Source organism: Thalassophryne amazonica, chromosome 10 (genome assembly GCF_902500255.1).
Source record: "Thalassophryne amazonica chromosome 10, fThaAma1.1, whole genome shotgun sequence".
NCBI lineage: Eukaryota > Metazoa > Chordata > Actinopteri > Batrachoidiformes > Batrachoididae > Thalassophryne > Thalassophryne amazonica.
Window position 1 is genome coordinate 28,877,684 of NC_047112.1, and position 12,893 is coordinate 28,890,576.

General features: G+C 38.5%; 1 long non-coding RNA gene across 1 annotated transcript; it reads left to right on the forward strand.

Annotated features, from left to right (window-relative positions):
- Positions 1-2,871: 2,871 nt before the first annotated feature.
- LOC117518521 lies at positions 2,872-3,406 on the forward strand. Its single transcript, XR_004563005.1, has 3 exons — positions 2,872-3,025; positions 3,118-3,161; positions 3,291-3,406. It is a non-coding gene; the product is annotated as an uncharacterized LOC117518521 (long non-coding RNA).
- The last annotated feature ends 9,487 nt before the right edge of the window (positions 3,407-12,893 follow it).

Here is a 12,893-nt window from a genome sequence, read left to right on the forward strand (position 1 = left end):
GGGAAGGTTGTTAAAGGCAAACATACTGGTAGACCAAGGAAGACATCAAAGCGTCAAGACAGAAAACTTAAAACAATATGTCTCAAAAATCGAAAAATGCACAACAAAACAAATGAACGAATGGGAGGAAACTGGAGTCAACGTCTGTGACTGAACTGTAAGAAACCGCCTAAAGGAAATGGGATTTACATACAGAAAAGCTAAACGAAAGCCATCATTAACACCTAAACAGAAAAAAAAACAAGGTTACAATGGGCTAAGGAAACGCATTCGTGGACTGTGGATGACTGGATGAAAGTCATATTCAGTGATGAATCTCGAATCTGCATTGGGCAAGGTGATGATGCTGGAACTTTTGTTTGGTGCCGTTCCAATGAGATTTATAATGATGACTGCCTGAAGAGAACATGTAAATTTCCACAGTCATTGATGATATGGGGCTGCATGTCAGGTAAAGGCACTGGGGAGATGGCTGTCATTACATCATCAATAAATGCACAAGTTTACGTTGATATTTTGGACAATTGAAAGGATGTTTGGGGATGTTTCAAGATTATAATGCATCTTGCCATAGAGCAAAAGCTGCGAAAACATTCCTTGTAAAAAGACACATAGGGTCAATGTCATGGCATAGGGTCAATGTCAACGAGTAGATCTGAATTGATGCAGGTGTTAATTTGGGGGATGAAAATTTATAGGGTGATCCCATAATTTTTTCCTCAGAATTGAGTGATTCCATATTTTTTCCTCTGCTTGGTCTAAAAAAGTAACCGTTACTGACTGTCACAATCTTTTCTTGATTTCTTATAGTGTTTCTTAAACCCAGAAAGTTTAGTTTTGTGTCATGTCTGTGATCTGCTTTTTTTCTACAAAATTAAACAACTGAATGAACATCCTCAGAGGCTGGTGATTCCATAATTTTTGCCAGGGGTTGTATTGTTCTTACTTACCTTTACACAACGTCCCAACTTCACTGGAATTGGGGTTGTACACACACACACACACACACACACACACACACACACACACACACACACACACACACACACACACACACACACACACACACACACACACACACACACACACACACACACACACACACACACACACAGACATCATTATGCCCGTAAAAAATAAGTGAAATGAAATTAAAGTCTGTTTGTGTCTGACGTTTCAGGGTCACATATGTTGAGACACTGGCAACATTTTGGGTAGGAAAGGATTTTCCCTTACCGCCATATACCACCACAACTACTACAGCAAGTACAAGTGAGGTATCAAGTCCTCCAACGACAAGTACAAGTGAGGTATCAAGTCCTCCAATGACAAGTACAAATGCAGTATCAAATGCTCCAGTGAGTACTACAGAGCTAAACAGTACACCAGATCACTTCTCCCACTGCAGACACAACAAATGCTTTAATAATTCCTGCTGTCATGTCTCCACAGACCACATCTCACACACCAGGGCCAAGAAATAGAACAGATTATGTGCAAGAAGCAATGGTTGCATTAATGGAGTTCATCATACCTTTTGAAACAGCCAAACTGGTATGCTAAAAAAGTGCACCCATTACAAGCCATCGCACAGTATCCTATGAAACGTGAGATGGTGAGACATGATTATCTGATGGATTACAGAGGAAACTTGCTCTGTCCTTTTGTAGGGACTACGCGTTATAACAATTTTCAACATCAACAGTCCTGCTGCCTACAAAGTGAAGACGGTAAAAGCAAGATATTGTCATTTTACGTTGTTTTGTGATTTTGATATATGAAGTAATGTATTTTAAATATAATAGCAACAATCAACAATAACATACTATTATAAAGATATTATACATTTATAAACACAGCCAAAATAATAATAATAATAATAAACAGTAATAATAATAATAAACAATCTGCAAATACTGTAAGAGTAAACATGACATTCAGAGTGAATAGGCAACAAAACGTCAGGTAGTTATTCTCTCGAACAAATTGATCCAACGTGGCAGAAAAATCTTCAAAACAGCTGTGCTTCTCTATAAATCTACTCGTAATATGTTTCTCATGTGTTTTGTAAAAGTTAGCGAGAAATAAACACTTCTAAAACTGAAAACACTGTTTTTGTAACCAGTGATTTACAAGACACCTTTCGGAGTAATGTAATGTGTATGAAAGGAAAAAACTCCGCCACCTGCTACCTTCCTAATTCCTCATGTCAAAAAGATGTCAAAGGCTGAATTTTGTTTAAAATTCTAGAATTCTGAAAACTTTTTAACAGTATGATAAATTTGTTAAGTGATGATGATAAAATAAAGACACGTGGACACGAGTGGTTTGGTTTCATTGAGTTACTGTAACTGTTGCAGGCATCAAACATATACAGTGTCTTTTCACTGCTGTGTGGAACAGCTGCCTTATCTTTGCTTATCGTGTGGGATTCCACTAAAGTGAGTCCAAATATAAAAATCATCCTCATCCATGCTTGTGACTGTTGTAATTTGAATCTATATATATGTTGTTGTTGTTAGGTGGTGTTGATTGCTCTTATGTGTACCCTGATGTTCCTCAAACTCATCGAGCTGGTACTCATCTGTTTGCCCATTGGGCCCAGCCATGAGCTGTAAGTTAGAGGCACATCTGTTTCTGATTGAACATTTGTCTCCATGAGCACATCAGTAACTTTTAGTTTATCTTCTGTTGAAGGAAGGACTGTTGTGATGTTGTCTTCACAGTGTGTTCTGCTATACATCTGATTTTTACAAGTAAGGAAGATTCAACTTTTTTTTTTTTTGCAGAGATATGAAGCTTTTTCAGTTTTTTCACCATTTTACATTTTATTGTTTCTCTGAAATCTTTTCAAGTACAGCTGTTGTTATTTTTTTGGCTCCTTGGTCGGTTGATGTCTCCAAACAGCGCTGTGACAGAACCTGGTTTTTTGTGATGATTGCTTACACAGTCTGGATTTTGCTGGTCATTGTTTGGACCTTCATACTGATTACTAAAAGAAAGTCAATACGGAAGCAAAATAAAGGTGAATTATAATTATTTGCCCTATTATGGCATCTCAAAAGAATACTGTGGATTCTTATGAACAATTACTTTTGCCACTATTTTCCATTACAGTAAGTTCAAAAAGACGTGATGGAACCAAACAACAAAAGATAAAGGTGAGAGCCTCTTGGTTTGGATCATTACTGTTAATTATTTATACTCTAGGGTTTTCAGAACTCTTTGTACTTTGATGAATTATTCATGCAATGAAGATGTTCACATGTCATTGTGTCTCTGAATTGCAGAAGAAGCACACTGAAGTTACAGTTATGGTCATGTACCTCATCTCCTTCATTGGAAGCACAGCTTTTGCTGTATATATTACTTATGCCATAATTGCATAGGAGAGAGTAAACTGAGCGACCTTATGTCAAAAACTGATTTATGGCCCTGTCAGCCAATCAGAATCGACTACGTCACTAAGCCCCGCCCCCTTATGACGTCACAGCCAAATCAGAATCGACTATGTCACTATCTCCTGCCCCCTTATGACATCACAGCCAATCAGAATTGACTATGTCACTATGTCCCGCCCCAATGCCCCGCCCCCTTATGACATCACAGCCAATCATAATCAAATATGTCACTATGTCCCGCCCCTAAGCCCCGCCCATAGCCACGCCTCCAAGCTCCGCCCCTAGCACCTCCCCTAACCCCGCCCCAAGCTCCGCCTCCAAGTCCCTCCTCCAAGCCCTACCTCCCCTCCCACCCGGTCTAATATTTTAATGTCCTTTTATTTCATGAATTAAAGAATGATTAAAAAATACCTAGATCTTTTTTAATGTATTAATTAAAGAATTAACTAATTCTGAAATAATTAAACATAAATCACTGTCTAATATTTAATACCCCTTTAATATGTTTTAATTCTTAAATTAAAGCGCGTCCTTTTATGGTTTTTAATTCCTCAATTAAAGAAGGATTTAAAAAATACCTGTATCTTTTACACAATTATGGGAGGTTTTCTTCAATTTACTGATTAAACACGAATATTTGAATACCCCTTTAATATTTTTTAATTCTTAAATTAATGCGTCTCCTTTTCTGTTTTTTAATTCTTAAATTAAAGAAGGGTTAAAAATAACCGTCTCTCGGCTGTAAGTCTTTGCAGCAAGACGGTCAAATACCCACACATAGAGCTCCTCACAGAAACATGACCCCACGGCTGTAATACCTGTTGCAGACGCTAGCTGTGTGTGTGTGTGTGTGTGTGTGTGTGTGTGTGTGTGTGTGTGTGTGTGTGTGTGTGTGTGTGTGTGTGTGTGTGTGTGTGTGTGACCTGCGCAGCGGGGGTGTCACGCCGGATGGTCTTTTATAACATAGTAGAGAAGCTTGAATGTTTTATTACACCCGATTTCCTGATGACGGGGTCGTTCGCTGGGCTTGTTTGAAGACGGTAAAACAAAGCTTATTCTTAGTCACGATAGATGCAGTTTCTTTTAAGATATTACCCGGTCGATCAGGGACTGCGGGACACCCGCTGATCGGAGATGCTGCCAGAGGTGATGAAGGCGGAAAAAACAGTTTCTTCTCCGTCACTCCCGACAGGGTGGCTGGGTGTCAGGCCAGATGGTATTTTTAGAGCAAAAGGTGCCAGTAAGTGTTTTTCACAAAAACCTCGTTTGAAAAACAATTTACCCTTTTCAACAATATTATAGGAAAGAACACAGGCTGTATAAGGTTTAGAATATGTGGTTTATTACATTCATTAAAGTCACACACACACAGAAAAAAGCAATTGTTCATGTTTATTAAACACAACATACGTGAAGGAAAAAACATTAAGAAAAAGTACTTGTTCCAGTTACCTGAAGAAAAAACAGCATATGTTCATGGTTATTAAACACAAATTTGGTCCACTTACATGAAGAAAAATGCATACGTCCATGTTTATTAAAGGGTAACCATCAGGCTGTCGCGGTAAATTAGCTGATAGATGATTATTGTGTCTCCAGCTGCGTATAATAAACTCAACTCCCCTATGGAGAGTCTGCTCAAAGCCACTTTTTTAAGGCAACAAATTCGCATATTTTTTGTAAAGTCAACTTATATTTTACACATTTTGGGATTCAAACATCAAATCCTTATCTTATCTCAACACTTCACAGTAACGTTCACATGCCAGCAGCTTGGATGTTAAGTCCTAAATCTAAACATTTTCTTTGCTCACTTGTATTGCTGCAAGTTCCTGCTTTACCACCTCATTCTGACCAAGAAACATCTGAAGTGGGTCAAAAAATAAACTGTTCTTGAAAGCAGCTTTCTCCTGGTTAGTTTTTAATACACCCTGAAGACATCAAGATTCTCTGATCAGATTTCTCAGGAGACATCTATTGTTTTAATATGAAAATCAGCCGTCAGCATTTTATGTCAAGTGTTCCCTGAAAATCACAGATAACTGAATGACGGAGAACTGAAGCAACAACTTTGAAGTTTCAAATAAAACAGGGTTCATCAGCATTTTCTGGTTTATCAGAATCAGAACAGCTTTTAATGGCCAAGTATCCACAGAATACATGGAATTTGACTTTGGTTTGAGCCGCACTCTCTGTACACTGTAAATGCATGCAAACATACAAACGAATTAAGTTAACCGGACTCAGTTTTCAAGCTGTAGCTTCAAGAAAATTAAGTTGACCTGAATATGATGAATGAACAAAACTGTTTTCAGAATTAAGCCGTCACTTGCTGGATGCTCACAGTAAATACATTACTGTAATTCAATTTTTTCAGTACAGCAAAATAAACAAGTTACTGTAATCTAGATTTTAAGTGTATTTGAGTACTGCACACTCGCAATAATTAAGGTAATCAAATCTGCTTCAAGACAACATAAATTACTTTGTAAGGCAGCAAGTTTGCATTTTTTTTATTATTTTCATTTTTAGTAAAGTCAACTTATTATATTTTACAGTGTAAGGCATGTAGAAATACCCTAAACAGCGAATAATCCGCAGTAAAAATTGTACGTGTTTTTAAAAACCGCTTGTAATTATGAACAAACTAGTTTAGCTAACAACTGCTACAGAAAGGTGAACATTTATTAAAATGAATCTGAAATACACGAGTTGACCAACATCACGAGGGTAAGAGTTCTAATGTTAAAACTCACTGTTGTTACTCCGCTGTTTTATGATTTGTAAAAAGCTGCACCAGGCACTTGAAAGTTGCACATTTCCGACCAATTCTGTCAAAAAACATTAACAGCCTGGGAGCCGACACACTGCTGTCAGTGTGACAAGAGGAAAGTGTGTCATGTAGAATCTGTGCATTTGTTCAGAGCGTATAATTATAAATCTCAAGTCGTTTTAACGTGGATAAAAATTTAAATGCGGTTGTTTTGCAGACGTTCCACTGAAAACACACAGAAGATGTAATTTTTACAATTTACACGCCGTATCTTTGATAGAAACAGTCGGTGGTCATTTATTGAGAAATCTAACTGGCGGAGGGTTTTACGCTTTAAACGCTTATTTGGTTGTGAAAAGCTCCACAAAAACTTATACTTTTCGAGCTGATGCTGACTGTTTGCATAAACTCACATGAGGTGAGTCCAACACTCTCCACCCAGAGAGACACAGCTCAAAAGGTGCACACAATCAGCAAACAGAGACCGCTCCAGGTTTGACGCCACAGTCTGTGAAGGAGGATTGGGTGAGGTCTCACGCTCTTCAGCACACTTCCTGAGGTAATTTGGTTTTGGTGACTTTTATGAAGTAATGACAGTGGATTTGGTGTCCCTCACACCTTGCTGTATTGAGCTGTCACGTTATGCTAATTGTCTAATCAGCTTCTGCTGCAGTGGAGATTTGAACTGAGTTGTTCCGTGCCTGCAGGGTGAGAAGCTGATATATATACGAGGTCTGTCCATAAAGTATAGGTCCTTTTTATTTTTTTCAAAAACTATATGGATTTCATTCATATGTTTTTACGTCAGACATGCTTGAACCCTCGTGCGCATGCGTGAGTTTTTCCACGCCTGTCGGTGACGTCATTCGTCTGTGAGCACTCCTTGTGGGACGAGTCGTCCAGCCCCTCGTCGGAATTCCTTTGTCTGAGAAGTTGCTGAGAGACTGGCGCTTTGTTTGATCAAAATTTTTTCTAAACCTGTGAGACACATCGAAGTGGACGCTCCACCACAGGAAAAACACCTCTGTTGGAAGCCTTAAGGACAAGTTGGAACATGTCCAGCTGTTAAACAATTTCTCATATACTCACTCCACTGAAAGCCATCAAAAGCCGCCTGGATTTTACAAATGGTTATCAACACAGAGGTGTTTTTCCTGTGCCGCCGCACCACGTCGGCTGCGTCCCGACGCGCGGACCCGTCCGCACGTCTTTCATTTAAAAAATCTCCTTTAACAGTGGAATATCCGGATAAAATGCTGAAACCGACTTCTTCTGAAACTTCTCTGTTCTCTCACGACGTCCTGGATCAATAGAGCCTGAAATGTGGAGGTTTTCAGCTTGAAACAGGCTGACGACGCTGCCTGAGAGCGTTGCGCGACGTCTCGCATCGTGAAAAGTCCTTAAAGCGACAGTCTCACCTCAAAATCTCTCATCAGCTGTTAAAATTTTTACCGAAAACCAGCTTAATTTTTCGAACCATGTCCACTTCGATGTGTCTCACAGGTTTAGAAAAAATTTTTATCAAACAAAGCGCCAGTCTCTCAGCAACTTCTCAGACAAAGGAATTCCGACGAGGGGCTGGACGACTCCTCCCACAAGGAGTGCTCACAGACGAATGACGTCACCGACAGGTGTGGAAAAACTCACGCATGCGCACGAGGGTTCAAGCATGTCTGACGTAAAAACATATGAATGAAATCCATATAGTTTTTGAAAAAAATAAAAAGGACCTATACTTTATGGACAGCCCTCGTATATATTTAAGCCAGGAAGTGTTTGCTGATTGTGTGCACCTTTTGAGCTGTGTCTCACTGGGTGGAGAGTGTTGGACTCACCTCATGTTTTCTTTCTTCACAGACTCGGTTTGTCGCGGCCACCTGGGGGGTGTCGGCGGGGTCCCTGGGTCCGAACTGCTGTGGCTCTGGACCGTTTGCGCTGCTGAGAGCGCGCCGTGTTTTCACCTCACCAGACCGCGGACATTTTTGGTTGTTTATCACTGCACTTATTATGATTATTAAATTCTGTTATCTTTTGAACCGTGCTCTGCTTATTTCGTGCTGGGTCGGTGCTCCGACCGCGTCCGACACATAACACGTTTCCCCACTCAGCCAAAAATTTATGCAAACAGTCAGCATCAGCTCGAAAAGTATAAGTTTTTGTGGAGCTTTTCACAACCAAATAAGTGTTTAAAGCATAAAACCCTCCGCCAGTTAGATTTCTCAATAAATGACCACCGACTGTTTCTATCAAAGATACGGCGTGTGAATTGTAAAAATTACATCTTCTGTGTGTTTTCAGTGGAACGTCTGCAAAACAACCGCATTTAAATCTTTATCCACATTAAAACGACTTGAGATTTATAATTATACGCTCTGAACAAATGCACAGATTCTACATGACACACTTTCCTCTTGTCACACTGACAGCAGTGTGTCGGCTCCCAGGCTGTTAATGTTTTTTGACAGAATTGGTCGGAAATGTGCAACTTTCAAGTGCCTGGTGCAGCTTTTTACAAATCATAAAACAGCGGAGTAACAACAGTGAGTTTTAACATTAGAACTCTTACCCTCGTGATGTTGGTCAACTCGTGTATTTCAGATTCATTTTAATAAATGTTCACCTTTCTGTAGCAGTTGTTAGCTAAACTAGTTTGTTCATAATTACAAGCGGTTTTTAAAAACACGTACAATTTTTACTGCGGATTATTCGCTGTTTAGGGTATTTCTACATGCCTTACACTGTAAAATATAATAAGTTGACTTTACTAAAAATGAAAATAATAAAAAAAATGCAAACTTGCTGCCTTACAAAGTAATTTATGTTGTCTTGAAGCAGATTTGATTACCTTAATTATTGCGAGTGTGCAGTACTCAAATACACTTAAAATCTAGATTACAGTAACTTGTTTATTTTGCTGTACTGAAAAAATTAAATTACAGTAATGTATTTACTGTGAGCATCCAGCAAGTGACGGCTTAATTCTCAAAACAGTTTTGTTCATTCATTATATTCAGGTCAACTTAATTTTCTTGAAGCTACAGCTTGAAAACTGAGTCTGGTTAACTTAATTCGTTTGTATGTTTGCATGCATTTACAGTGTACAGAGAGTGCGGCTCAAACCAAAGTCAAATTCCATGTATTCTGTGGATACTTGGCCATTAAAAGCTGTTCTGATTCAGATTCTGATAAACCAGAAAATGCTGATGAACCCTGTTTTATTTGAAACTTCAAAGTTGTTGCTTCAGTTCTCCGTCATTCAGTTATCTGTGATTTTCAGGGAACACTTGACATAAAATGCTGACGGCTGATTTTCATATTAAAACAATAGATGTCTCCTGAGAAATCTGATCAGAGAATCTTGATGTCTTCAGGGTGTATTAAAAACTAACCAGGAGAAAGCTGCTTTCAAGAACAGTTTATTTTTTGACCCACTTCAGATGTTTCTTGGTCAGAATGAGGTGGTAAAGCAGGAACTTGCAGCAATACAAGTGAGCAAAGAAAATGTTTAGATTTAGGACTTAACATCCAAGCTGCTGGCATGTGAACGTTACTGTGAAGTGTTGAGATAAGATAAGGATTTGATGTTTGAATCCCAAAATGTGTAAAATATAAGTTGACTTTACAAAAAAATATGCGAATTTGTTGCCTTAAAAAAGTGGCTTTGAGCAGACTCTCCATAGGGGAGTTGAGTTTATTATACGCAGCTGGAGACACAATAATCATCTATCAGCTAATTTACCGCGACAGCCTGATGGTTACCCTTTAATAAACATGGACGTATGCATTTTTCTTCATGTAAGTGGACCAAATTTGTGTTTAATAACCATGAACATATGCTGTTTTTTCTTCAGGTAACTGGAACAAGTACTTTTTCTTAATGTTTTCCTTCACGTATGTTGTGTTTAATAAACATGAACAATTGCTTTTTTCTGTGTGTGTGTGTGACTTTAATGAATGTAATAAACCACATATTCTAAACCTTATACAGCCTGTGTTCTTTCCTATAATATTGTTGAAAAGGGTAAATTGTTTTTCAAACGAGGTTTTTGTGAAAAACACTTACTGGCACCTTTTGCTCTAAAAATACCATCTGGCCTGACACCCAGCCACCCTGTCGGGAGTGACGGAGAAGAAACTGTTTTTTTCCGCCTTCATCACCTCTGGCAGCATCTCCGATCAGCGGGTGTCCCGCAGTCCCTGATCGACCGGGTAATATCTTAAAAGAAACTGCATCTATCGTGACTAAGAATAAGCTTTGTTTTACCGTCTTCAAACAAGCCCAGCGAACGACCCCGTCATCAGGAAATCGGGTGTAATAAAACATTCAAGCTTCTCTACTATGTTATAAAAGACCATCCGGCGTGACACCCCCGCTGCGCAGGTCACACACACACACACACAGCTAGCGTCTGCAACAGGTATTACAGCCGTGGGGTCATGTTTCCGTGAGGAGCTCTATGTGTGGGTATTTGACCGTCTTGCTGCAAAGACTTACAGCCGAGAGACGGTTATTTTTAACCCTTCTTTAATTTAAGAATTAAAAAACCGAAAAGGAGACGCATTAATTTAAGAATTAAAAAATATTAAAGGGATATTAAAATATTCGTGTTTAATCAGTAAATTGAAGAAAACCTCCCATAATTGTGTAAAAGATACGGGTATTTTTTAAATCCTTTAATTGAGGAATTAAAAACCATAAAAGGACGCGCTTTAATTTAAGAATTAAAACATATTAAAGGGGTATTAAATATTAGACAGTGATTTATGTTTAATTATTTCACAATTAGTTAATTCTTTAATACATTAAAAAAGATCTAGGTATTTTTAATCATTCTTTAATTCATGAAATAAAAGGACATTAAAATATTAGACCGGGTGGGAGGGGAGGTAGGGCTTGGAGGAGGGACTTGGAGGTGGAGCTTGGGGCGGGATTAGGGGAGGTGCTAGGGGCGGAGCTTGGAGGCGGGGCTGGGGGCGGGGCTTAGGGGGCGGGACATAGTGACATAGTCAATTCTGATTGGCTGTGATGTCATATGGGGGCGTGGCGTGTGGGGTGGGGCTTAGGGGCGGGACATAGTGACGTAGTCGATTCTGATTTGGATGTGACATCATAAGGGGGCGGGGCGTAGTGACGTAGTCAATTCTGATTGGCTGACAGGGCCATAAATCAGTTTTTGACATAAGGTCGCTCAGTTTACTCTCTCATAGGCTTGTGCACCCGAGTGCACCATGGTAATTTGTTGCTTTTCAGTCTTTTAATATTCTTTAAAACTGTTTCATTTTCTTAGTATTTCAGGTTTAATATTGTAATGGGAAGGATGTATTATTTTCTTTTGCTGGTCTGGTAGCTTCTGAACTGCAGCCCATCTCAAAACTACAAGGACACTTTTTCTATATTAAAGACCCAAACTATTGTAAAAAGTCATTGTGTTTCCGTTAAAGGTGTTGACATTTGGAATAACTGTCCTGATAATATTAAATTACTTGGTACCTTAGTTGGCTTTAAAGGCTTTTACAAAATAATAAAATAACTCATTATAGTTTGAAGAATTAGGTTTACTGATTTTGTTATTGTGTTTGGGATTGTGCGATGTTGCTTGTTTGGTTGTGTTTTGAAATTTTAGTGCATTAAGTTATATTGTTTGTGCACATTTCTTTGGTATTGTTGCTATGAGTATATATTTATATATGTATATATTCTTTATTTTTTTATGGTATAAGGGGAGGGCATTTATAAGTTTCGCTTCTACCTACACCCTTTCGGCCACGCGGGTACACTATTAAGTTGCTCTTTTTATGAGTTATTGTTATTGTTCATTTGTGTGCCAAATAAATTCATTCATTCATTCAAATAGTAGAGGACCTAGCTGAGATATGTATGCACATCATTTAGGAGAGGATAACTGTTCTAGACTAATATGACCCCAATGACCAACTTGGGATATGTGCCAAAATCTCGGTCCGGGACGAACAGTCCGAAAGTGACCACACCCATTAAAAACATGACCACGCCCTTTTTCGTCCCGAGTCTTATCTTAAATACAGCTGTATTTTCTAAAATGCAGCAGCTATAGATTTTCCAAGGTATTCAAAATGTTCAAAATGACCTATACATGTTTGGGAGGGTCATAAAAAAGTGTAAAATTTCTATTTTTATATTTTAAGAGAAAATGGCTAAAATAAGTGGGTCAACTTATCACCATACATTGAAAGAAAACGAACATTTGCCAAACATAATGAAATTTTATTTTCAGTCATACTAATATTGATTTAAAGTAAAATATACAAAACAAAACTTGTTTCTTTAGCAGACAGCAGTATCTAGAGATCTTAAATGTTTTAAAAATTATCAGGGAAATTTCCCAACAGCCACTAATAAAATTTATAACACCACATTACAGTTTATTTTTCAAACATGTAAACACAACAACAGAACAAAGTCCAGTCTTCCTGCAGCAGTCACCTCCCTTGCATTTGCAGTACTTGTAGCAAGGGACCCCAGCTGTAAGAGAGCTGTATTTGAAGTAACACTCAGGGCAAAAAAGGGCGTGTTCATTTTCAGGCAGGTCATCCCAGATAGATATTTTGGCACATATCCCAAGTTGTTCATTGGGGTCATATTAGTCTAGAACAGTTGAGTTATCCTCTCCTAAATGATGTGCATGCATGTCTCAGCTCTGTCCTAGACTAATATTGGGAATGCTTTGACAAGGACCCTA